The sequence below is a fragment of the Camelus dromedarius genome, chromosome 22, assembly GCF_036321535.1.
Source record: "Camelus dromedarius isolate mCamDro1 chromosome 22, mCamDro1.pat, whole genome shotgun sequence".
Taxonomy (NCBI): Eukaryota; Metazoa; Chordata; class Mammalia; order Artiodactyla; family Camelidae; genus Camelus; species Camelus dromedarius.
Window position 1 is genome coordinate 21,536,943 of NC_087457.1, and position 26,048 is coordinate 21,562,990.

A 26,048-nucleotide genomic window follows, 5' to 3' on the forward strand; every position below is an offset into this window, starting at 1 on the left:
TACACTACTATGGCAGTAATATATAATGCCAAAAAAGGAAATAGAACAGTTTGTAGCCAGAGTCCCATCGTGGTAAATTTAATTTAGCTCAGAAGAGATTAATAGAAACATCGTTAGGACCCCTGGCGGTCATTGTATTAGGATGTCAGGAACTGTGTGCCACAAAATTAAAAGTGAAGTTGGTGCGCAGTTGGATCAGTAGCACAGGTCACATCAGGAACGTCTGTGGAACGGACGCAGCTTGTTTTGTCGCCCTCCCTTTCCCTTTGATGGGTGGGAAGTGCTGTAATGGATCAGCTTTACAAAACACTGTTTTTGAGGCTTGGTATTAGGTTGGTGAAGATTAACAACTTTCAAATGTGCCCTTTTCCCTAGCTTTTTCTTTTGGAAAAATATACAGATTTTGAGGAAGAATATAAGGACACCCCTCATGCACTCATCACCAAACTTAATCAATTATCAGTTCATCACCAGTCCTGTCTGATCTGTTCTCCCACCCACAGTTCTCTTTACCTGCTGCTGGATTCTTTTGAAATAACTGCACAATATCATTTCATACATAAATATTTCACTACGTCTCTCTCAAAGATAAGGTCTTCTTTAAAAATCATAACCACAATGTGACAATCACACCTAAAATAGTAATAAATTCTTAATTTCTGAAATTTTGGTTCTGAGTGGAATAAAATTTATGGCAAATATTAGTAATTCTCTATAAGTATAAATATATAATTATGGAAGCTCATGAGATTTATTTTTCATTGCCTAACAGTGCTTCAGATATCTTTAATGTTAAAGAAAGCTAACAAGTTATTTGCTGCTTCTTCCTAAATTGTCTGTCTCTCTCTTTGAACTTCTTTGTGGAGCTGTAATAGAGGGATATAATTTACTTTATTTATTGCATGTTCCTTGGTGGCCTAATCGGGTATAAAGGACTGGATGCAAATTACGAGAGTTACAGTCATTGATAAAACAGAATAATCAATTTGGTCTCCTATTTTTGTGAACGTTTTCAGATTTCTAGAAGTCAAGGATATGGAGTCAAAGTTAGACTGGCCAATCAGCTGCTATAGTAAATCAAACATGGTTTTTGCCATGTGTACTACGTACTTTTGAAATCTCTCACTGCTCAGAGGAGTAATTTGAATGTTTTTAATATTCAAAATTATTTTACAGAAAAAATAATTGGGAGTAACAATCAAGCAATAAAACGTCCTCTTATTTTAAGGTCTTCCCAACCACCCTGTTGAAAAGTCGAGTCCTTTTCTCATCCTCCTCTCTCCAACCCCTGTTCACTACCTTCCTTTCCTTTTTACATTTTTTTCTCCATACCACATATAACATGCTTTGTAATTTACTTATTTTGTGTTATGTTTGTCATTTGCCATAACCCAGCAGGATATAAGCACCTGATAACATGGCTTTTTTTAATCGGTTTTTGTCTCTGTTACATAGAGAAGGGCCTGACCCAAAGATTTGATCACTGTTGTGTTCATGATACTTAACAGTGTAAATTCAGGAAATCTTACACATTTTGTATTAGTGCCTTTTTAATATTCTTCTAAAATGATATTCCTTACATAAAAAACATTATGCATTGCTTTTTATTACTGTGTATGATTTGTTAAAGGATGTGAAAAATTAATCAACATTTTTTTGAAATGTTTCAGCTTGTGTAGGGGAATAAAATTTAATTTTCCCTCTACTGTTGTGAGTTTTTGGCTGAAACCCCTGTAACTCTGATGGCCCAGAGGAACACATTAAGAAAACAGAATTGTCTATTTTTAAAAGGAAAAAGCTTTTCCTTCAAAATTGCATCTACCTGTCAGTGTTTTTATTTTAGCTTTTCAGCACCTTAATCAAAGATGAGACTTAAGCCCAGATATTTAAATCTTAACTAAGATATTTAAAAAGATGAATTTTGTCCCAAACTCTTCACCCTCTTATATTTTATTTAGAAAAATAGATATTTTCTTATCTTTGAATGCGGTATTAGGATTGAAGGAAAAAAATCATGAAAATCTTGGAAATACAGGAGCTTCTTGCTATTAAAACAACTGTGCGGGTGTACTCTTGGCCAAACAGATGTGGATACAATTTTGTATCGATGTGAGATATTAATGACTAAGCAGTGTAGACAATGCCTTTAACCTGCCTTAAAGTCAGGTTAAAGGGGCAGGAGAATGTCGCCCATGAGTATACAGCTGTTTTGCTTGTTTTGCATTGTAATACATTTTGGCAAAACTCCCCTTCCTGCTTTTTTTTATAAGCATAATGTCAACATACACTGGAAAAGAAAACTGTGGTTTAAGTTTTGTATTAATGAATTGATTTGCATAATGTGTTTCCCTATTACTGGAACAAAATCAGAAGATTAACTTTGCATTATAAAATGAAATGGTACAGAGTTACTTTAAACAGTGACTGTCCATTAGAATAGTGAATGGCTTTCTTTGTAATAGATGCTTAAATTTCAAGATATAACTTGAAAATTAGCACTATCCTTCTTTGGTAATTTCTTCATATTTTAACCTATAGTCTAAAGAGAAATTACCATTTAGGATTTATGTTTTTGAGAATAACTATAATTAGGCAATTTATCTCTTTCAGTGGTAGGGAATAAAATGACAAAGTGAGTATCTTATGAATATTTATAAAGGAATTTTGTAATTTGGCATTAATCCTTGATGACCAGTGCACATTTAGTACAGTAACGTATATGAGACAGTAATCTTACTACATTTTTCATATAACTATTTACATTTTAAAGACTTATTTCTAGGTAGCTATTACACACAATTATCAGCTAATTGAATTTTAATTTTTGTTGTTTTCCTAAATTGTAAAAATATTTTGCTTCAACTGTGTTAAATGGTTTAAGACATTTGTGTTAAAATTGTTCATGAAGATTTATTTATTTCACTGTTTAACAATGGAAAGAAAACTGGTTAAAGACTTGATCAGGCTCCTTCACAAAGGAGGCTAAACAGATGGTCACTAAACATATGAAAAGGAATTTACCCTTATTGGTTGTTAAGAAAGTTAAAGGTAAAACGCAACAATGTGTTATAACACCCTCACCAGAATAATTAAAATCAGTAACACGGATACCATGCAGCATTTCAGTAACTAGTATGTGAATTAGTTCAACCAACTTAAAAGCTGTATTAAAACTGACTGTATTCATACCTATGATCCTAAAATTTCATTTCATAGGTATATACCCAAGAGAAATGTGTATATATAATCACCAGACGACTTGTATGGGAAGGTTAATAGCATTATTCTCAGTAGCCCCAGATCAGCAGCAGCCTCAATGTCTGTCAGTAGTAGGATGAATGAATAAAATGTAGTGGATTCAGACAGTGAAACATGTGTGCGTGTGCATATATAAATATATATAAAACCATAACTACTTTTTACATGCAACCAAAAGGATGAATCTCAAAAATACAATGTTAAGTGAAATAAGCCAAGCACAAAAGTTTATCTACTGGAAAACTTTCATTTTTTAACATCAAGACCAGGTAAAACTGCTGTATGTGTGTGTGTGTGTGTGTGTGTGTGTGATGTCAGAAAAGTGGTTACCTTTGACCTAGGTGGGTAGGAACTGGAATGGGACACAAGGGCACGTCTAGGTACCTTATTTCTTCAGCGAGGACAGGTACACAGAAGCGGTCAGTCTGAAAATTCATAACTGCAAACTGGTGAAATAAGCACTTTTCCCTATGCATGCTATAATTCTGTTAAAAACTTTCCAAATCATAAATGATTTAAATACACACTTAAATGTGTGTGTGTGTATATATACTCAGAATACTGATAATCCTGGGTTCAACCCCACCACTTATTTTTTTGTAGATGAGTTTGTCTAACTAATGGTAAAAACCTACCTAATAGGCTGGTTGCAAGGATTAAATGAGATAATTGTTTAACATTATTATGCTCTAAAAAGTTTTTCCTCATCAGGTGTTTGGTAGACACTGAATCTAATATTACCCATGTGGAAGTTTACAGTACACCTTCATTGATAAAGGAACCTATTTAATTCTGTTTAACCTAGTACCTCTCAAATGCATTTTTGTCCTCAATTCATCTTTCCTAAGTACTAGACACATTCTGGGAAATGCTGATAAATGAAGTGCTGTGAGACACACTATCTTACAGATTCCAAATAATAATACTGTTTGGTCAGAGAGCAGGTGTTTTTCAAATGAGGAAAAATAATAGACCAAGAGAAAGCAGAAGTCAGAATGGTGGACCTTGTAACATGATTGAGTGCCATTTGAAGACTAAGTTGATAATAACTGAACTGAGTATTTTTAAATATAAATTTAAAGTTTAGACATAAATAATGTTAATAACAGTGGTTAATGTTGGAATCTGGATGCTAAAATCTATTTAAAATGTTTGACAGAAATTCTAAGAAACCCAAGAGCCCTGAACAACCTATGAAACAGAGACGATACCTGCTGTTTTCCTGTATAGAGGCTGACTAATTAAACATAGGTGAAAGGCCATGGAACGTCCCTAACCTGGATGAACATAATCCTTTAAAATAACATGACTAAGGCCTAATAAGCCCCTAGAGGCCTAAAGACACCCTGGCCAGGTGCAGTCCTGGAGTGCATCATTAGCTTCCTGGCAGTTTCTCTTTTATCTGATTCCTCTAATTATTCTTTGAAATATGATACTTTGGCTTTTTCTCTTTCAACTTTTAAAGTTTACTTTCTGATCATAAAATTAATAAGTACCCATTATGGAAGTTTAGAAAATTATGAAAAAAAAAAGTATCAGCAGATGCTACCACCACCATGCAGCATCTCTTGTCAAAGAAAGAAAACATGTAGTTAAGCAAACCGCCTCCCTATAGGTAACAGGTTAGAGAGAATATCGTTGCACTGAGCTGTAAACTAATGAGAAACACGAAATGCTGACCATTAAAAGCTAGGCTAGTTATCCAAAATGTAAACAGCTTAAAAGGCCACTGAGAATTGAATAGCCTTTTCTTGCATCAAGCAAATACCATACACACACAGACAGAGTTTAACAAAGGGGATGGGTCTACAGACATTCCCGAGATGATGCCATAAAAAGATGACAGTGACACAGAAGTGAAGACAGATTTTCAGGGTTAAGATGGTGGCCAGGTACACCTCTGCCTTCTTTCTCGTTAAATACTGGCAGGGATTCATCAAAATGCAAAGCTAGCAACAGAATTCCAAAGTAAAGCTAGTTAAGCCCAAATCCCAAAGCACAGAAGATTTACTGAAATGGACATTGGCACCCAGTTTTTTTGTGCTTGTCAACTTCCTCCAAGTTCACTTTAAGTATTCATCAGTCTGCTTACACCTCTTTTACTTATTCCCAGAAATACCATTTCACTTTGCATGTATTTCTTATCTCGCCAGAGTGTTTTGTTTTGGCCTTGTGCTGTCAGGGCTATACTGAGCTTCTAGTGGGAAAGACAAGCTAATTGGTAACAGATTGCATTGCTGGACTAAAACGTGAAAAGCCATGGATCTTTCTGGGAAACACCAGTAATGCTTCAGAAGCATAAGCTTCACACCCATTGTTACTTCTACACTTGATAACTTTAAAACCCTGTAATGTTAGGTTCCTGGTACCAGGACTTCAACTTGTCCTCGTTCATAAAATTTCAAGGTAGGGAGAAATAATTTCTGTTCTACTGCTGTATTGAACTTTACTGTCCCTATGGACTGGCTGTCTTTCATGAGGAAATGAAGAGCTGTCTGGATGGTGAAACTCGCATCATACCGTAAGGGTTGAATTTGCCGCCCACCCAGAGTACCTGTGGTAGTGCCTGGATGCACTGTTCAGTTGTCACAACCGTGGGGGCACGTGCCCTCTACTAGCAGCTGGTGGTGGAGGCCAGGGTTGCTGCCACACGTCCTACAGTGCAGAGGGCAGCCTCTCACAGCCAGGGGTCATCTGGCCCAAAACATCGGTGTGGAAAATGAGGAGTCCTGTTGTAGAGCTTCAGAGAACCTTAAATATAATTGTTTTCTTAGGTATTTTTCATCTAAGAAAACCATCCCAATTAGCATTTATACACAAAGGATGACTTTTAAAGTTTTTTTTTGTTTTTTGTTTTTTTTTTTTACATTAAAGTAGCTATAGTTGAATGTTTAGGGTGGTTGTATATATTGAATGTCAACAGGAAATATGACTGATGTGTAAATAAATGTTTTGGATATAATAGTTTCCTTTATCTTATTAAACATGATTTAATATTTGGCATTCTATATGCATAAAAAGATATGTTTACATAAGAGAAAGTAAAAACTACTTGTAGGTCCACAGAATCATTTTTATGCGTTTGTCATGAAGGCAAGAGAAACATTTAGAAAGAGAACAAACAGTATAGACTTCTTCCCAAGCTCTGCCTCTTACCAGGTGTGTCATTGGGAGGAAGTTACTTAGTCCCTCTTTTCTTGTATGAGTCTAAAATAGCTTTTCTTATCTTATAGTTGTTTATGAGATAAAATATGACAATAAGCACTTTTAAAAGTTGAAAACACCCCTGTCTTAGTTTGGGTTCCTCCCAAAATAGACCCAAAGACAGTGATTCAAGAGGAAGTAGTAGTTCATACAGGAGGTGAAGGAAACATGGGAAAGGAGTGGGGAACTGAGTTCAGGAAGGGAAGGCAGTTTAAAAAGACATGTTATCATAAAATACTTAGGAATAAATCTGACCAAGGAAGTGAAAGACACACATGGAGAACTACAAAACATTGGCAAAGGAGAAATTAAAGATGACTTAAAGAAATGGAAAGATATCCCATACTCTTGAATTGGAAGAATTAATATTGTTAAAATGGCCATACTACCCAAAGCAATCTACAGATTTAGCGTGATCCCTATCAAATTATCCAAGACATTTTTCACAGAACTAGAACAAATAATGCTAAAATTTATATGGAATCACAGAAGACCCAGAATTGCCAAAGCAGTACTGAAGAAAAAGAAAGCAAAGATGGAGGAATAACCCTCTCAGACTTCAGACAACACTATAGAGCTACCATAATCAAACAGCATGGTAATGGTACAAAACAGACACATGGATGAGTGGAACAGAACAGAGAGCCCAGAAATAAATCCACAAACTTTTAGTCAATTAATCTTTGACAAAGGAGGCAAGAATATACAATGGAGTAAACAGTCTCTTCAGCAAATGGTGGTGGGAAAACTGGACAGCAGCATGTAAATCAATGAAGTTAGAACACTCCCTTACACCATACACAAAAATAAACTCAAAATGGCTTAAAGACTTAAAAATAAGACAAAACTTTATAAACCTCTTAGAAGAAAACATAGGCAAAACATTATCTGACATAAATCTTAGCAGTGTTCTTTCTCCTAGGGCAGTCTACCCAGGCAACAGAAATAAAAGCAAAAGTAAACAAATGAGACCTAATTAAATTTATAAGCTTTTGCACAGCAAAGGAAACCAGAAGCAAAATAAAACGACAACTTACAGAATAGGAGAAAATATTTGCAAAAGATGAGACTGACAAGGGCTTAATTTCCAGAATATATAAACAGCTCATACAACTTAATGGGAAAAAAAAAAAACAACCCAATCCAAAAATGTGCAGAAGACCTATACAGCCAATTCTCCAATGAAGACATACAGATGGCCAATAGGCACATGAAAAAATGCTCATTATCGCTAATTGCCAGAGAAATGCAGATCAAAACTACAATGAGATATCACCTCATATCAGTCAGAATGGCCGTCATTCAAAAGTCCACAAACGATAACTGCTGGAGAGGCTGTGGAGAAAAGGGAAGCCTTCTACACTGTTGATGGGAATGTAGTTTGGTGCAGCCACTATGGAAAACAGTATGGAGATTCCTCAAAAGACTGAAAACAGACTTACCATATGATCCAGCAATCCCACTCCTGGGCACATATCCAGAGGGAACCTCAATTCAAAAACATACATGCACCCCAGTGTTCATAGCAGCACTATTTACAATAGCCAAGACATGGAAACAACCTAAATGTCCATCGACAGATGACTAGATAAAGAAATTGTGGTATTTTTATTCAATGGATTAGTACTCAGCCATAAAAAAGAATAAAATAATGCCATTTGCAGCAACACGGTTGGACCTGGAGATTGTCATTCTAAGGGAAGTAAGCCAGAAAGAGAAAAATACCATATGTCATCACTTACATGTGGAATCTAAAAAAAAGACAGACAACTTACTTGCAAAACAGAAACAGACCTTCCGACACAGAACAAACTTGTGGTTACCAGGCGGGGCGGGAGGTGAGAGGGGATAAACTGGGAGTTTGAGATTTGCAGATACTAACTAATATATATACAAAATAGATAAACAACAAGTTCATACTGTATAGCACAGGGAACTATATTTGATACCTTATAGTAGCTTATGGTGAAAAAATATGAAAATGAATATATGTATGCTCATGTATCACTGAAGCATTATGCTGTACACCTGAAACTGACACAACATTGTAAACTGACTATACTTCAATTAAAAATACACATACAAAAAACAAAACAAAAAAGATGCAGTGAGTGCTGGGGGCCACTGAAGCTGAGCACTGCTCGGGGCTGCCTGGGAGCCAGTGTAGAACACATATAGCGGCTTTCCCACCCAAGTGGTGAGGGGACTGCGTGCTCCTTCTCTGGGGAAGACGTTACTTTCCCTGCACTTGTAGACAGTCTCTCACAACTTCCAATAATATGCTAATTTTATTCTTCATCAGTAGATTCCAAAGCAAAGGAAAAAACTCATGAAAGAAACATACTTTGAACTGGTGTTTTTAAGATGCCATGCTCTGAAAAAAATGACAAATAGCCAGATTTTCTTACCAGTTGTGAATAATTTTTAAGTCAGTATTGTATTTGTCCTGTAGACAATCCTGTAGGAAAAAGTGTAAAACTATATACATGTTTAAGAATATCTATCTGTCAGAAACTGTTTTAACAGTTCTTATATAGATGAACAGATCATTTGTTCCCTTGTAGAAGGTTTGTTATTGATGCTCTGTCAAAAGGGCTGTGTTTTGAATTGTATATTCCAGAAGTGCATGCACTACAGTCCTCTCGGCTCTCCATCCCCACTGCCCATTCACCTTATTGTCAACAGTATTTCCTTTGGGAAACACTGGACAGAAAGGTTCATAGTTTGTGGCCATCAACAGAATACAGGTGTATAATGTCGGCTGTGAACCTCTGATTCTAACTTTAATAATTCAATTTTATAACTAGGCCGAGCTAATTGGATCAGACAAGCTTAATGAAAGACTGTGGGGTATGTTTGTTGGGTCTTCATTTAGCCATCAGTTTAAAAAAATTAAATATATTTGTAATGTTGGTGACTGTTCACATTTTCATATATTACTTGTGGAATAAAACGTGTCTGCAAGGATCTAAAAATGTTACCAGTGTAACTTTCACTGCATTGAACTTAAATGTAAATGAATACAGAGAACATAAAGAAAATTAATAGTGCCGGCAGTATGATACTGTGCTGATCTGCAAGTTTATTTGTTTGTCACTATTAAGAAGCTATGTAATGGCACAAGTCAGGTACTAATGGTCTCCTTAACAGCATGAAAGTCATCACAAAAGCAGTCATTACTGTGTAGCTGAAGGGAGTCTGTGTAATAACGATATAGCTACATTAGACATAAAGACATTTTCTATTGTTAAACAATCCTCTTGAATGAAATGCATTCAGTGAAATAAAGCTTACATTTAGATTATAACTCCCAACAAAAATAAATATATTCTCTTTTTTTTTTTTTTTTAAAGGCTCAGCTTTGAGCTGCTGCCTGAGGACTGCTATGGGTTTACCATATATAATCCAAAATTTTTCACTACATTATACTTCACTTGTGAATGTAGCTAAGAACCGTGTACTAGGTGCATGTGCAGAAACATTTTGTTGCAAAAGCATGCTCCTTAATCTAGAATTTATCACTTATGTAGCACTTTGTGTCTCGGGTCTTAAACTTTCTCCACTGCTCTACACTCTCATGCCCCTGGGATTCTGCATGCGCTAGCACTTTGAGGGACATAAGCTGAATATTGTAAAGGCTTACTTAAACTAAATACAATTATTTTTTACTAGAAATATTTACCAGGATGTTCAGTAGTTCTATTATAATCTTAATACCACCAGCAAAGAGAATGCCAACGTATAATGATAAATTTTTAACAAAAAATCAGAAAGGTAATAATTGATAAAGATATGCAGAAAACACACGGTAGAGTTTGGAATTGGGATTTTGCCTTTTCATTTATTCATCCCTTTGTTTTTCCATCCAATAAAAATTTGTCGAGGGCCCATGAAATGCCAGGTACTGTATCTGCCCGAGTGGTACAGGTCTACCATGGAGCCGACAGACAGTGGGGAGATGTATGGTGTGGGTTTGCCCCAAGTCTCAGTCATAAAAGCTCTGCTTATTATTGCATTGCATGGTATTAGAGACTGAATTGTTTGAGAATTTTGCTCCACTACCATGGTCACTTTGTTGGTAAGACCTTACATCTTTTGTCTTGGCAGTCTTTCCTTAATTTTTAATTCCTTTTGGTTTTTTAGTTCTCTGTGTCTAAGTTGGCCACTGGTACATCTCCTTGCCTTTATCTCTAGCATCTGCTGCTGCTTATCTCTGCCTTCTCTCCACCTGGTTTTGACTTCCATCATCACAGCATGCACTCTTGATCCTAAACTCACGGATCTTTACCAACTTCTGAATCCAACCCAAAGTGCTCCTATACTTCCTTTCAACTGTTGCTACCTCCCATCCTGGCAATTAAGGAAGGACCATGTGGTTTGTATCCATACTGCCTGTCGAAACATTTCACACATGATAGATATTAAATAAAAATAAAGCTGAATAGATGAAAAAATCTTTCTTTGCAGATAGGAATGCAAGTTGTATTTTCAGCCTTTCAAAAATGTTAAGTATGTAAAAAAAAAAAAAAAGTTTCCCTCCTAAGGTTTGCCTGTGATTTGTAATTAAAACCCTGGAAGCACATACACAAAGGGATTACAGAACTACAAAGTGAGAATGTGTTCTACTACGTCCAACTTAATCCAATACAGTTAAACATTCTGAGAATCTAGAATAAATGTGATTTCAGAGAAAACAGGGGAAAAGTGAAGGCAAGAAGAATGACCCTCCCACTGAGAAAAGGATAAATTATTTGCTAACTGGTTCACATTATTTAAATTTTTTCCAGTTTTGGTAAATTAGTACATTGGAAATAATGCACCAAATAGACCCTTGTGGTCATTAAAAAACAAGGAAATTATTTTCATCCTATATATTAAACACAATTTAAATTAAGCATATACATTCTAATTTGAAAAAAGCATTTTAGAGTTCTCTTTCTACAACTTCAAAATCAGTGTAAATTTCAGTAACAATATTTATTATTCGTTGCATGTTTTGCAACATTATATTTTGATTCTCTAAAATGCTAATCAGTGATTTAAATACAATTAGATTAGGAACCATTAGAAAATTTGTATAAAATTTAAGTATTAGGTTATATTAAAATAAGTTTTAGTGTTTGTTTAAGTAAGCTTTTCCCCCATAAAGTCTTAAATATCACACGTCATATGTGTCATATATGCTTATCAAAACAGAGAATCAAAATATAGTGTGTCCTTCTTGTATTAAAAGAAATGTCACAGTGTGATTTGGTCATGTTGTAGACCAAATTATGCTATAGTTTATAAATTAGTTCTGAAATTTAAGAATACTTAACAGCCCTAAGGGGAAGAAACAGTAGGTATGCATCAGAGAAATTTTCCATTATTTTAGTGGAGTTATGCTGAATATTTTAAAGTAACAATAGATCGCTCACTCTCTCTGTCCCATTCCCTCTATTCTCTCTTACCCATTTCCTCCCTCCACCTAAATATTATTAACCCTTTGGTGTCATTCTAGCTAAGTAATAAAATAGCCTAAAGCATGTATTAGAATAGGATACAGGTAGAAAAATGAATCAGATGTATTTTATTTGAATTCTGGTTAATAATGAACACACAGTACCTTTTTTTATTGTAAGTATTATAATAGTTGGAATGGCATTCCTCCTTTTCTTTACTTGTAAAACCCTCTTCCTCTTTCCTAGTTCAAGTGTTGCCTTTTTTTTTTTTTTTTTTTTTTGATGAGGTGGTTTCTTTATACCCTTGGGTGAATAAAGTTCTCCAATTCTGAATGGCCATGGTAGTTATTTGTTCTATTTCAATCTTAGATATTTTTTTGCCTAATAATGTCCACTAATAAAATGAAAGTATCTTGGCCACAGAATCAGAATATTACTCATCTTCATAATCCTCTTTATAAGACTATACAGATTTGTTGAAGGAATGAATGAATGGGCCAAAGAACATGTACATAAGATGACCAAATCTTGATGGATTATGTACATTTTATTCTATATTTGGGCTGATAATGCTACCTGTGTTGGCCTAGCTGTTTATAAAATGAAGTTTTATTTTTTGTTTGCTTGCTCTTAGGCTAATCTAAGAAAGTAAATGCTTTAAATTGATTTTGTTTTACTAACTAGGAAACCATTGACTACATACAATACAGAAAAATTACTTCTATGTATGTATTATTTCATACAGTGCATGAAATTATTCTAGGTATATATATCTAATAGTGCAGTAATAATTTATCTACACAGGTTGTAATTACTGAAGTTTAATCTGTTTGAAAGGTTTTGGACTTGTCCAAAAGATTTAATCTGGGCTTACCGCAAACTATGTATTGACATGCAGAGTATATGCCATAAAATATTTTAAAGCAGTTTTTAAATATTACTTTCCTCTACTGTAACTTACAATCTTTTATTTTATCCCTGAGCGTAAAAACTGTTAAAATTTATTAGTCTAAATAAGCCTCATGCCTAATACGAATTTTATACTAGATGTACTAGCAGAGTTGCTGTGTTAATAATGCAAAAATAGTTTAATTCTCTCCCAAAAAAGCAGTTACCATGAAAAGCAACATTCTACTTCTGCCAAGAAACAAAATTATTGTGTCATATACCAAATCTTTCAAGAATCTGTCAAAAGCTCTGAAAGTTAGGTAACATTACAGCTTTCTTTCCCTAAAAGAATGAAAACTTTTTTTTTTTTTTTACAATAAAGGGAACATTAGAAAACAAGCAGTCACTATTTATTGTGTCTGAAATTTGATTTGTAATCTATAAACTTATAAAATCTTTAAGTTACAGTTTAGGGTTCAAAATGTAAATTACAAATCTTTAGGAGTGCTTTTCCCATTATATGAGCTCTCATCACACCACTGTGCTCTTTTTTTTGAGGTATATACTTGTCAGGTTCAATTTAATTGGATATGCAAACTAATACTTACAGTTTCTTATGTTCTCAGGAGTTTTTGGTGCTCAAAATGGTACATGTGTTTTAAAATTTTTTAATGCCTAAAAATGTGCAAGACTGCACGTAGATTGCAGTACCACTTTATCATTCTTTAGGAGTCCTGCACCTGGTCAGTTCATACAAACTCTCTCAGGCCTCATACATAAAGAAGAAGTGTCTCCAGTATTATCCTGGTCATCTCCATGGCACCCGAACTGTTTGCAGCTATTTCAAAGCTATATCTGACACCATATTTTGATATTAAGATGTCTTCCCAGTACCACTCCCTCATTTTTACAAAAAAATGAAATGTTTTTCATATCTTTCATTATGATGTAGTCTTCCTGATAGTCTCATACTGTTTAATTTTAGTTTTGATGACTAGAAACCATTATTTTTCTCCAGTTCCTTATTGGTTAATACATTAGTTCTGAAAGCATCTTCATTCATCTTCAACAACTTTTTAAATAACTTAACTGGTTTATTAAAGTACACTGTAAATATAATGAGCAATCATTTAACTATAATAACTCTTCAGTGAGTTGTAATTTATACTTCATTACTATTAAGTCATTACTGAAGACATTCTCATGTTGGAGAGTTTTTTCTTTGTATTTTTTTCCCAAACACTTCTTAATGTTCACCATGGTTCTAGGAAGTTTCAAGCCTTCATAGCTCTCTTTCTCGTTCTCTGTTTTTGTTTTTACTATTTCATTAATGCTAGTGAAACTCCAGACAACTTTTTTTTTTGTCTCCATCTATCATTAGTCAAAGTCTGTCATAAAATCTGGCATTAGTAGGGGTAGTATGACCTGAGATAATTAATGTAACGTAAAAGTGCTACTTGTCAAAAACAGCAGTGTAGGTGAACCTAGCCTCCTAGTGCCCCCCATGCCCCACAAAAATCAGTGACTGGACAGCTCTGGGAGACCTAGAGAGTCCACTTAGGAAGTTTTAGCAACACAGTGGAACAAAAAACGTGAGAATATCACAAGAAGAGAAGGAAGACAGCTTCATTTTGCCTGAATCATCACATTCCCCCAGGCTGGTGTTGTTCAGCACCAGGAGGAAACTTCCCAGCTAGAAAGAATTCTCCTTGCTTAAAAAGGAAATGTGGACAGAGCAAACAGCTGCTTCAGCCTTTTGGGACACTGCACAGTGGTCTGCTTCAACTTCCACCCGTACCAACATAGCTGAGACTTACAGAGCCAGCAAGGATCAAGGAGGAAAAGCAGGGGCTACTGTTAGCACAAATGCTGTGGGAGTGATTGTGTTTCACAGAGACCTGCTCTGAGGACAAACTCAGCAGATCTTTGCACTGATGAAGCCAAAGGCCAGCCACTCCATCATGCACCCCCAGCAGATTTTGCCAGCTTTCACTCCACAGGTATTTGCATCTGCTGACACCAGCCACTGGAATTCCTCCCCACCCCTGTACTATCAGGGTACACCAGCAGCCATCCTGGTCCTCTGCAGCTGCACATGTGTAAGACACCAGCTGCCTGAGTCTCTCCCCATCTTCGCAGGAGCCTGGGAACCACGTCAGCAGCTGGCTCAGGGCTCTGCAGTGCAAGACGCAAGCCTAGATCCCCCTACCAAACTGTCACCATGTCCAGCAGCCTGACCAGAAGGGATATCTTGCCTGATCCCCACCAAACACACACACACCTGGTGCCACCACACGCCCCACACTTGGTTCTCTGGATCTCTAGACCCAGGGTGACAGCATTCTCATATGCTCCACCCACAGGTGACAGGCTTCCCTTATTAAAGTTAGCCCATAAAGTCTGGAAGTGTGACTCCTTCTTAAAATACCTAGACACCTACGCAAGCTTGCAGAGATCACAGAGAATCAAGGAAACATGACTCCACCAAAGAATACAGTAAACCTCCAGTAACTGGCCCCAAAGAAATAGAGATCCAGAAATGCTCAACAGAGAATTCAAAATAAGTGGTCTACAAATGCTGAGAGATCTGTAAGAGAACACAGATAAATAATGTAACAGTACCAGGAAAATGATGCAAGAACAAAGAAGTTCAGCAGTGAGACAGAAAACATTAAATAGAACCAAACAAATGTTGGAGCTAAAGGATCCAGTGCTGAAGAATCCAGTAGAGAGCTTCAACAGCAGACTTGACCAAATGGATGGAAGAAAGAATCAGTGAGCCAGAAGACAGATTAGTTGTAATTATACAGTCAGAGGAACAAAAAGAAAAAATGAAAAGGAACAAAGAATTCATGGGACTAATGGAACACCATCAAGAGAAATAATGTATCCATCACTGAAGTTCCAGAAGGAGAAGGGAGAAAGGGCTAAAAAACTTACATAGAGTAGTAATACCTGAGAACTTCCTAAATATGGAGAGATACTTAGATATCCAAGTTCCGAAGCTAACAGGTAAACCCAGAATTTCAGTTAAAGAGGATCTTTAGGACAAAACTATCTGAAATCAAAGAATTTTAAAAGTAGCAAGAGGAAAAAATTTTGTCATACACAGTAACCCCCAGAAAACTGTCAGAACGTTTATCAACAAAGACTTTCCAATACAGGAGCGACAGGGGTGACAATATTCAAAGTGCTGAAGAAACTGCCAACCGAGAATACTTTACCCACCAAAGTTGTCCCTCAGAAATGAAGGCAAGATAAAGACTTCTCCTAATAAACACCGAAGGGAATTCATCATCACCAGACCTACTGTACAGAAGTACTGAGAGGAGGTCTTCAAGCTTCACCAAGAAGACACTCATCGAGAGCACGAAAACAAGAAAATGTACCTTTACTGGTAAAGGTAAGCACCTAACCAGAGTTAGAATGCTCTAATACCGTAATACGGGGGTGTGCTAAAACACTTGACTGTAAAGATTAAAGGGCATGAGTATTAAAAATATCTACAGCTTCAATAATTTGTTAATGTAAAACAATGTGAATGGTGACATTAAAAATATAAACGGTAAGAGACTAGAGTTTTTGTATGTGACTACAGTAAAACTGTTACCAGCATAAAATAGATTTTATATATATATAGGAGATGTTTAATGTAAACCTCGTGGTAACTAAAAAGCAAAAACCTACACTGGATTCACAGAAGATAAACAGAAGGGAATCAAAGCACATCACTATGAAAATTCATCAATTCACAGAGGAAGGCAGCAAGACAAGAAAAGAACAGCCAGAAAACAATTGATAATATAGCATTACTGAGTCCTTACCTAACAATCATTAAATATAAATGTACTGAATCTCCTAATCAAAAGGCACAGAGTGGCTGGATGGATAAAATAAAAGACCAGCTCTACACTGCCTATAAAAGACGCACTGCTGCTTTAAGGACACACGCTAAAAATGAAGGGATGGAAAAAGACATAGCATGAAAATGAAAAGCAAAAAAGAACGGGGGTGGCTATCAGACAAAATAGACTTTAAGTCAGAAACAGTAACAAGAGATAAGAAGGTCATTATGTAATGATCAGGGGGTCATAAGAGGCTGCTGTGAACAAAAATACATCAACAAACTGAATAACCTAGAAGAACTGATAAGCTCTTAGAAACCGTGAAGATAGAGGATATTTGAACAGACCAAATATAAACAACAACTGAGACAAGATTCAGTCATCAAAAGCCTCCCAACACAGAAAAGCCCTGGAACAGGTAGTTTCACTGGTGAGTTTTACCAGACAAGTAAAGAAGAATTGAATTAACTTCAATCCTTCTCAGACTCCTCCAAAGAACTGAAGAGGAGGGAACACTCGAGCTCACTTTACAAAGCCAGAATTACCTTGATGCCAAAGCCACGTATGGACACTACACAAGAAGAAAATGTTAGACCAATATTGCTAACAAACATAGATTCAGTATTTCTTGACAAACCATTAGCAAATCTAATTCAACAGCACATAAAAGGATCATACATCAGGATCAAGTGGGATTTCTCTCTGAGATGCACAGGTGGTTCGACATAGGCAAATCAGTAACTGTATCACATCATATAACTAGAAAGAAAGATAAAAACCATACGATCATCTCCATTAATGAAGAAAAAGCATTTAATAAGTTATAACATTGTTTTATGGAAAACATGCTCAACAAATTGGGTACAGAAGGAATATACCTCAATACAATAAAGGCCACATATGACCAGTAGCCAATATCATACTCAACCGTGAGATACTGGACGTGTTTTTGCTGAGATCACGAACAAGACAAGGGTGCCCACTCTTGTCCCACCTGTTCAACACAGAACTGGCAGGCCTACACAGAGCAGTCAGGCAAGAGAGGTAAATAAAAGCAACCAAATCAGAAAGGAGGAAATAAAGCTCTTTGTTTGCCAAAGGTATGATCTGATGTATAGAAAATGCTAATGACTCTACAGAAAAAAAAAGTTAGAACTAATCAACAAATTCAGTATTATTACAGGATACAAAATCAACATACAAAAACCAGTTGGCATTTCTATACATTCACAATAAAATATCTGAGAAAGAAGACAATTCTATTTATAATACTATCAAAAAAGTTAACAAATTTAACAAGGAACTGAAAGATCTATATACACCATACACTGAAAACTGAAGATATTGATGAAAAAAATTGAAGAAGGCATAATAAATGAAGATATTCCATAGCCGTGGATCAGAAGAATTAATATTGTTAAAGTGTACATACTATCCAAAGCCGTCTGTAGATTTAATTAAATCCCTATCAAAATTCTAAAGGCATTTTTCATAAAATGGAAATATCCTAAAACTTATATGGAACCAGGAAAGACCCTAAATAGCCAAAGCAATTCTGAGAAAGAACAAAGCAGGAGACACTGCACTTCCTGATTTCAAGCTATATGACAAAGCTGTAGTAATTTTTTGGCAGTCCGGTACTGGTATAAAACAGACACACAAAACAACAGAGTAGAACTGAGAGCCCATAAATAAAACTTCACATATACAGTCAATTAATATTTAACTTGGGAGCCAGGGATACTCAGAGGGGAAAGCATACTCTCTTCAATAAGTGGTGTTAGAAAAACTAGACAACCACAGGCAGAAAAATGAATTTGGACACCTCTTACACTACTCAAAAAAATTAACCTGAAATGGATTAAAGACTTAAACCCAGGACTTGAAACCATAAAACTCCTCGAGTAAACACTGGAAACAAGTTCCTTGACATTGGTCTCTGCAATTATTTTCTCGACGTAATACCAAAAGCATAAGCCACAAAAGCAAAAATAAGTGACACTCCATCACACTAAAGAGTTTCTGCACAGCAAAAGAAATCATCAACAAAATGTAAAGACAACCCACAGAATAGGAAAAATATTTGTAAATTATATATTCAATAAGGGGTTTATATCCAGAATACATAAAGAACTCATACAACTCAACAGCAAAATACTACCCTGGTTAAAAATGAGCAGAGGATCTGAATAGACGTGTTTCCGAAGAAGGCATACAAATAGCCTACAGGTACATGAGGAGATGCTCAATGTCACTAATCATCAGGGGAATGCAAACCAAAACCACAGTGAGATACCACCTCACACCTGTCAGAAGGGCTGTCATTAGAAATAAAAGAGCTAACTTATTTGGAGAAAAAAGAATGCTTGGGTACTGTTGATGGGGATGTAAACTGGTATAGCTGCTATGGAAAACAGTCTGGGGTTTCCTCAAAAAAATAAAACTCGAACTACCAGGTGCATGGAGATGTGATGCTCCCCACAGCACCATCAGACAGCTTGTTAATAAAGCAACGCTAAACCGACGAGAACTTGCTGCAGTAAGGCCTTTGCAGTGACTTGGAAGTAAAGTAGGGTATTTACAGGATCTTAGGATCTGGACTCAAATGGCTGAAGGTGGGCTCTTCAAGGCAGGCAGCTGATGTAGAAGTCACTAAAAATTTTGAATAGAATAGTTTAGGCTTGCTGGACTCTTAAGAGGTGAAAATTTTACAGTAAGCTCTTTGGCCAGGTGTGCAGACTATTGTCTCTGATAAATTGATCTGTAAGAACTGCCTGAAGCAAACAGTGCAGTTATTTTTTTGGTTTATAGTCTTATCTTTGCCAGGCAAAGATTTCTTTGAACAAACCACTAAGTCATGTTGACACAGATGGTCTCAGTGCTCAGAGATAAGTTAAAAGGTTGTTGATGAATTTCAAGTTATTAAGGCTGGAACCAAGGTAATAGTGGCGTGATGAGAACTGAAGAATCGTTAGGTAAGGACTCAATATGGTGTGCTGGGAGTGAAAATAAAGAGATTCTGCTTTCAGGGCCTGATGGGAATTATTTTTGTAGACTTTTTACTTTGGCATTTACTTTTCAACGACTTTTCATAGATCTTACAGATGGAAGGGATTCTAGAAGTTAGCAAGGCCAGAACTTTCTATTTGAGTAAGAAACCCTTTTACAACATCCATATAAAGTAATAGTTTTTGAGCCTCTTCTTAAACCATTTAGATAAGAGGGAACTTGCTTTCTCAAGAAACAGCCAATTTTCGCTTTACTTGTTGGGAAGGTGTTTCTTATACTGGTTTGAAAACTGTTCCTTTAAAATGCCTAATGTTAGTACTCTCCTCCCCACCCGCTGAAATCTCAAATTAGTGCCTTCTAAGTGTCACAGATCAGCCGAACAAATCTGAAGTGGGTTATCAGTCCCGACTGTTTTCTAGGCAGCTTATTTCCAGTTCCTTCAGCTGTTACCACGCAGCAGGTTTGCAACCCCTCACTGTCCTGGTTACTGCTCTGTCTTACTCTCTGGCTTGATGCCACTCTTAACTGCATGGCTCCGGCCTGAATATTCTTCTCTAGGTCTGTTCTGAACAGGGAGGCGTAGGAATACTTATTTCTGGGCACCAGATTTATGTACTTCAACAACAACGACAGTAACAAAACTTTCTCTGAGCTTTCTCATAGGTTCATCAGACTGTTAACCTTGTGGCTCATTTGGCTTCAGCATTACTAGACACAGTTGAAGTTATAGGAAACTTCCAGAGAAGTGAGTTGAAACTACCTGTTTATGTGCATGATACTTGGAAGGATATTGTCCCCACTTTCAAATTTAAAAGATCCTCTACTCTCTGTGTCATTCCTGTACCATCTAAAAGTGAATGGGGGTAAGCAAGGTTTTGCAGTGAGTTGGTGGAAGGAAAAACCACAGTTCTGTAAAAGAGAAAATCTACTCGTGCTTCTGCAGGATGCCCCCACAAAGAATTAGTGGTTTGAGAAAAAGGGATTAGGGAGTATTGTCAGAAGCCGGAAAGAATAGACAGTGTTTGGATTTCCTATGCTCTTAATGAAACCTCTGTCCTTCGGCGGTTAACCCTCAGGCAGGGAGAGGTGCAACACGCTTGACTCTGCTAGTCCTAATTTTTTGAAAGCAGCTGTGCACAGGCAGCAGCACTGATGCTCCCTCCTTATTGTTTGTTCAATTTAGACCCTCCTACCGGGAGGAACCGCTGAGATTCTTGCTTGTTGATTCCCCAAATGATGGCAAACCTCACTCTCCTTGCGTGGCTTGTTATTATTAGAAGAGGCATCTTTCTAACCGCTTTCAGAATTCAAGGACTTTGTAAAAGAAATAGCAGGGGACACTGGTATAGCTATAAACTCTAAAGAGATACGTGATTTGAGCCTAATTAATTGCAGAACATAATATGGTAGAAATAGAGGTAAAACAAATAATATATTCCAAGTACCCTACACTATTCATTTCTTTTTCTGAACTATTTTAAGTGGGCATTTCTTCAAATTTACTGTGCTTTGGAAAACCTGAAGTTTAAGTCTTGTTTTGATCATATATGTGTATCATATGTATTAGTGTTGCTGAAAATAATAGTTTTTGGCAGCCTTGTATCCACTGGTTCATTCATTCAGCAGAAGTTTAAATAGAGCACCCGCTGTGTGCGGGTCCCGTCCTAGGCCGGCTGCGCGCCGCCGCTACGCGGGGAGCAGAGCAGGCGGGGCTCCTGCCCCGAAGGCTGTCCTCTCCGTTGGGGGAGACAGTGAAAAAGCAAATGCGTCAGGTGGTAACAACTTCTTTGAGGAAAAAAAAAATGTTGTATTAAGTGTTGGTGCACACTCACTGATAAAACCTTCTCAGAAGACTGCACGCGATAGATGAGGGAAAGCAACAGAGGAAGCCCGAGGTCCCTGCACCGCCCCCGCGCGGTCCTGCTCCCCCGCGGCGGCGAGGACGGGTGCGTCGCTGTCAGTCAGTCGGGCTTCTTAGCTGTTACAGAAGTAGCCTCTCTTTCTGCCGTCGCCCCCTGCTTCAGGCTCTGCATCTTATTTACAGTCAGTAAAACCCCATCTGCCCTCCCTTGCGCATAAAGCTTGAGTCCCTGGACTGTGAGTCAACAGAGATCAAATTGAAGCCGTCCATTTTCTACTGTTTGTTTTCTTGTCTGTTGTAAAGTTGAATTTTAGATGCCAGTTGAGTACTTTCATTGTACGAGGTTTAATTTCCCCCAGATTTCAGTAGTGAGTCTCACAGACAGAGAGCCTCTGGTACCTGACGGAACTGGACTGGAGGCTGGAGGCAGGAGCACCACCCCCGTCTTCGTGCTCCCGATGCAGCTCGGTCGTCTGAACTTTCAGTACATCGTGACTATTAAGGCACAAGTTTATGGTATCTTTTGACAGATAGTCTTATCTGCTGCTTATTTTCATTTCAGAACCTAGTGTATTATTCTCTGTATTTATTTTATCAATAGGTCAGTGAAGGAAGCAAAGGAAAAGAAAATTTTACTTCTGTTGAACAGCATTCTATTTTGAGGTGCTTTTCTCCCGAGGAAGTGGAACAAAGATTTCTCATAATATGTAATCTAACAAAGGCATTTAATTAGGTATAAAATACTGGTTTTTAAGTAAGCTTATTAAGAAAGTATTCTTCAAACTTTTGTCATGACATTGCACTTATCAATGAAACAGGTATCAGACTCGTAATGTGAAGACTTAAAAAGCGTTTGAAATGTCACCAGAAGCAGCTTCCCTTCTGAAGTTATGTTTGCAGGAATGGAGAAAAGATAACATGACTATCAGAGTCTTCACAGGGGAGCCAGTTTCATATTGCTTATGTTAAAACGTGGTTTGTAATAAAAGATAGATGTTAATACAGTTGTAAACATTTCATAACTTGAAAATAAAACTATAATTATGCCTTCTGTATGGATGAAACAAACCACACTGAACTCTTGATTGCGCAAAGATCTGATCATGAACATCTTCTGAACACCCTTCTGCTGTACAAGAGTTTCAACATTTCACCAAACTAAAGTGCTTTTAGAGAAGGATATATTAAGCTGTCAACTTTATTCTACTCTTTATTCCACCATTTTTTGCTTTTAAGTTTGGGAAATGAAGCTGTTGGTGAACTCCCAAAATTGATTCAGCCACCCAGAACAACATTAAGCAATTATAACTAGAATGCTAATTCTGATCACTGAATCACATGAATTATAAATCCTGTTAACTCTTAAGAGAACAGTATTCCATGGGTTTTAGACTCCATATTGTTTCTCAATACTGATTTTGTTTTCTTTGAGTTACCGTGTCTCTCAAAGCTTTAGCACCATTGCTTAGTGTTTCAATAAGTCTGTCAAACTAGCCTGATTTTATATAAGATGGTATTATTTTGTTTGAGATACTTTCATAGTATGTACGTAGACTAATTGAACCCAGATAATATGTTACTGTAAAGGCTTATACAGCAGAAAAGGGCTTTTGCCAAGCTGTTCTTAAAAGCTTTCAATTTACCTTGTAAGAAATCTGACATTAGGTTAAAGGTGCTGGGCTTTGCTGAGCTATCCTGAATGTCTATAATAGGACATTTATTATTGTCTTTGTAATGACAGCATTGTATACAGTATAAAAACATGGAAATTGTACAGCTTGTCTTATTTTTTAAAACCAATACTTTAAAATTTTTAGCAGCTAATTGTTGGCCATCTGTTATGTCCAAGCACCACTAAATACTGGAAATGAAACAACAAATGAGTTACTTTTCTCTTGACGTACTCCCAGACCCACAGGGGAAAGGACATAAGTGGGCAACAACCATGTGACTCAGTGACAAATGTAAGCTTCGGTATATTTCTGAGAGAGCAAAGACGGAGACACAACCTACTGCCTGGATGAATATTAGGAGTTGAGAGAGTCCAGAACTTAACATTTAAAGTAGGATTTGACAAATGGATAATTGAGTGAATTTATCTTCTAGAATTGCCAAAACAAAGTACCACAAACTGGGTAGCTTAAAACAACAGAAATTTGTCAGGAGGCCAAAAGTCTGAAACCAAGATATTGGCAATGTTGGTTCCTTCTGGAGATTTCTGAGAATGAAACCATCCCTCACCTCATTCCTAGCTTCCAGGGATTGCTGGCAGTCGTTGGCACTCCATGACACATCACTTAAATCTGTCTTCACCTTTACATCACCTGCTTATCTGTGCTTCTCTGTCTCTTATGAGGATAACTTTTTGGGTTTAGGGCCTACCCTAATCCCATATAATCCCAATCCTAACTAATTAAGTCTTCAAAGACCCTATTTCCAAATAAGGTTATATTATGAGTTTCTAGGTGGACATGAATTTTGTGTGGACACGATTCAACCCATTCACTGAGCAAAAGTACAGTCATAAAGTAAAGAAAATGCCAAAGGCACAGAGGCATGAAAAGTTATCAGGAGGGTCAGGGTAATAAATTAGAGTAAAAGGAGTAAAATTGAGTACTGGTCAGGTGATGCTAAGAAATTTGATTGATTGAGTTTTGTGTGCTGCACTAAGATGTTCAGACTGCCTGCTGTAGGCATTTGGCTGCCAGAAACCTGTAAGCCTTTGAGTTGCCTGGATGGATTTGTATTTCGGGGAAGTAATATGTAAAACTGTTGGTTGCAAGACTGGTTTGAAGACTGAAGTGACGGACAGTGGGATCCTGAACAAAAAGAGTGCATCTGGACTGGTGGTTACAGAACTTCAACCACACTTTCCGTCCAGCATTATTCTCAGCATTTTGCAGGTTAATCTGCACAACCATGGTCCTGTTTCAAGAACTTTACCAGACATTCGAAGTCATGAGACTTAATAAAAGCGAAGCAGAAGACAATTCAAGTCAGTATATAATCAAGTATAAACTTAGTAGTTCTGACTTATAAATACTCAAGTGTTTCAGATTTAAAACAAGATCTCTGTTGAGTTCAGTGCTTTAAGAAGCCTCGTTGAGAAAGGGGTACTTAATTTAGATTTGAAAAGCCATATTTAAATTGGTTCAAAAGAGGACAAAAGGAACCCCAAATGAGAGGACCACACGTGAAGATGAGATGGCGGGGATAAAAATGGAATGTGTTTTACAGAGAAGACAGCCTGACTGGAACAGAGAGGGCAGCCAAACAGTAGACCGTGTTAAATGTGAAAAGGTACGCATAAAAGTCTGGCATATGTAACACCAGGGTCATCTGTCTTGGAAGGTCAGGTAGACGGACCGGTTACCTGCAGAGCTCACTGGTTACTGGAAGCTTTCTTTTGGCTGTATCATCTTGACAGCAGCTTTCAGTTCTGTTATTTTATTAGAGGGAGCAAAGCCAACCTGGAAGCTTTTGCTCAAGTCCACACAAGAGATAACAACAAGTACTATGAGAAAAGTTGTATTTTCTCTATTTTTGACTATTTTACATATTTCTTAGTTCTTCTTTGGCATATTGAACTTCTTGCATGTATTTTATACCCTCTGCATTTTTTTCCCCTTCTGCCTTACCTTTTACTTTGCTCATCAGAATTTAGCTCCAGGCAAAACTCACGTGAGCCATCTAAACACAGTGTATCTAAGAGCACAGGAAAAGCCTGAGTGACGATGGCGATGATGACAAGGGACCACCTCTGATGTGTTAGGGGCTTTGCAAGTTACCTTCTTCAGTGGGTACAGTACCCTTATGTTATCCTCCAAATCCAAGGGAAGAAACTGACTCACCAGTTAAGCTGTTTGATCAAAGTAAAATTGCAACCTAGGCCCCTCTGGCGGGTAACCTTGAGTCACGGTTACTGTAAGGTAGCATGGTGACTTACCTTCATCTTGGTGAGGTCCATGAAATTTCTGGCTTCCGGACTCAGCTTCGTTAAGTGACGCACAAACACGTGTCTGTCTTCTGTGACGTCCTTATTCCTGTAAAGTGAACATTAGGTATAGTTATTGCTGCCTTTTACCCAAGGCTCTAGGTGTAATGACAGCCTGCATTTCTAGCTCTGCCTCTACTTTCTTCCTGGCAGCCCCATATACGGTCCCCGCTGGCCTTACCGCACTGCTCCCCGCTCCACCTGCCCTTTCAGGAGTTTTCTCCTTTCCCTTCTGTCTGTTAAAATGTTACTTTTGGTTTTATCTAGTTTTGACAATATTGTCCAAGATACCTTGTACGTGTCTCCATTCTTCCTTTTACTTTCCTTATGTTTTGTATGCTGCCACTTACACCACACAATTTCAATGCATAATTATTGAAACTGGATGATAAACTTCTTGCAGGCAGAAACTGATTGTCCTCATTTCTGTGTTATCTAGTATGGGGCCTGGCACTTTGTAAGCCTAGACAAGTAAAGAGTAAGCGTGGAAATGAGTTCTGACCTCAAATCTATAGTCAGTAATCGGGCTGCTTCCTGGCCAACGGGAG

At 37.1% G+C, this 26,048-nt stretch overlaps 1 protein-coding gene across 5 annotated transcripts in view; it reads left to right on the forward strand.

The window, feature by feature from the left end:
• The window catches only part of TUSC3 (tumor suppressor candidate 3), a 141,026-nt gene that overhangs the window by 70,504 nt on the left and 44,474 nt on the right, over window positions 1-26,048 (forward strand). The gene's annotated exons all lie outside the window — the stretch shown is intronic.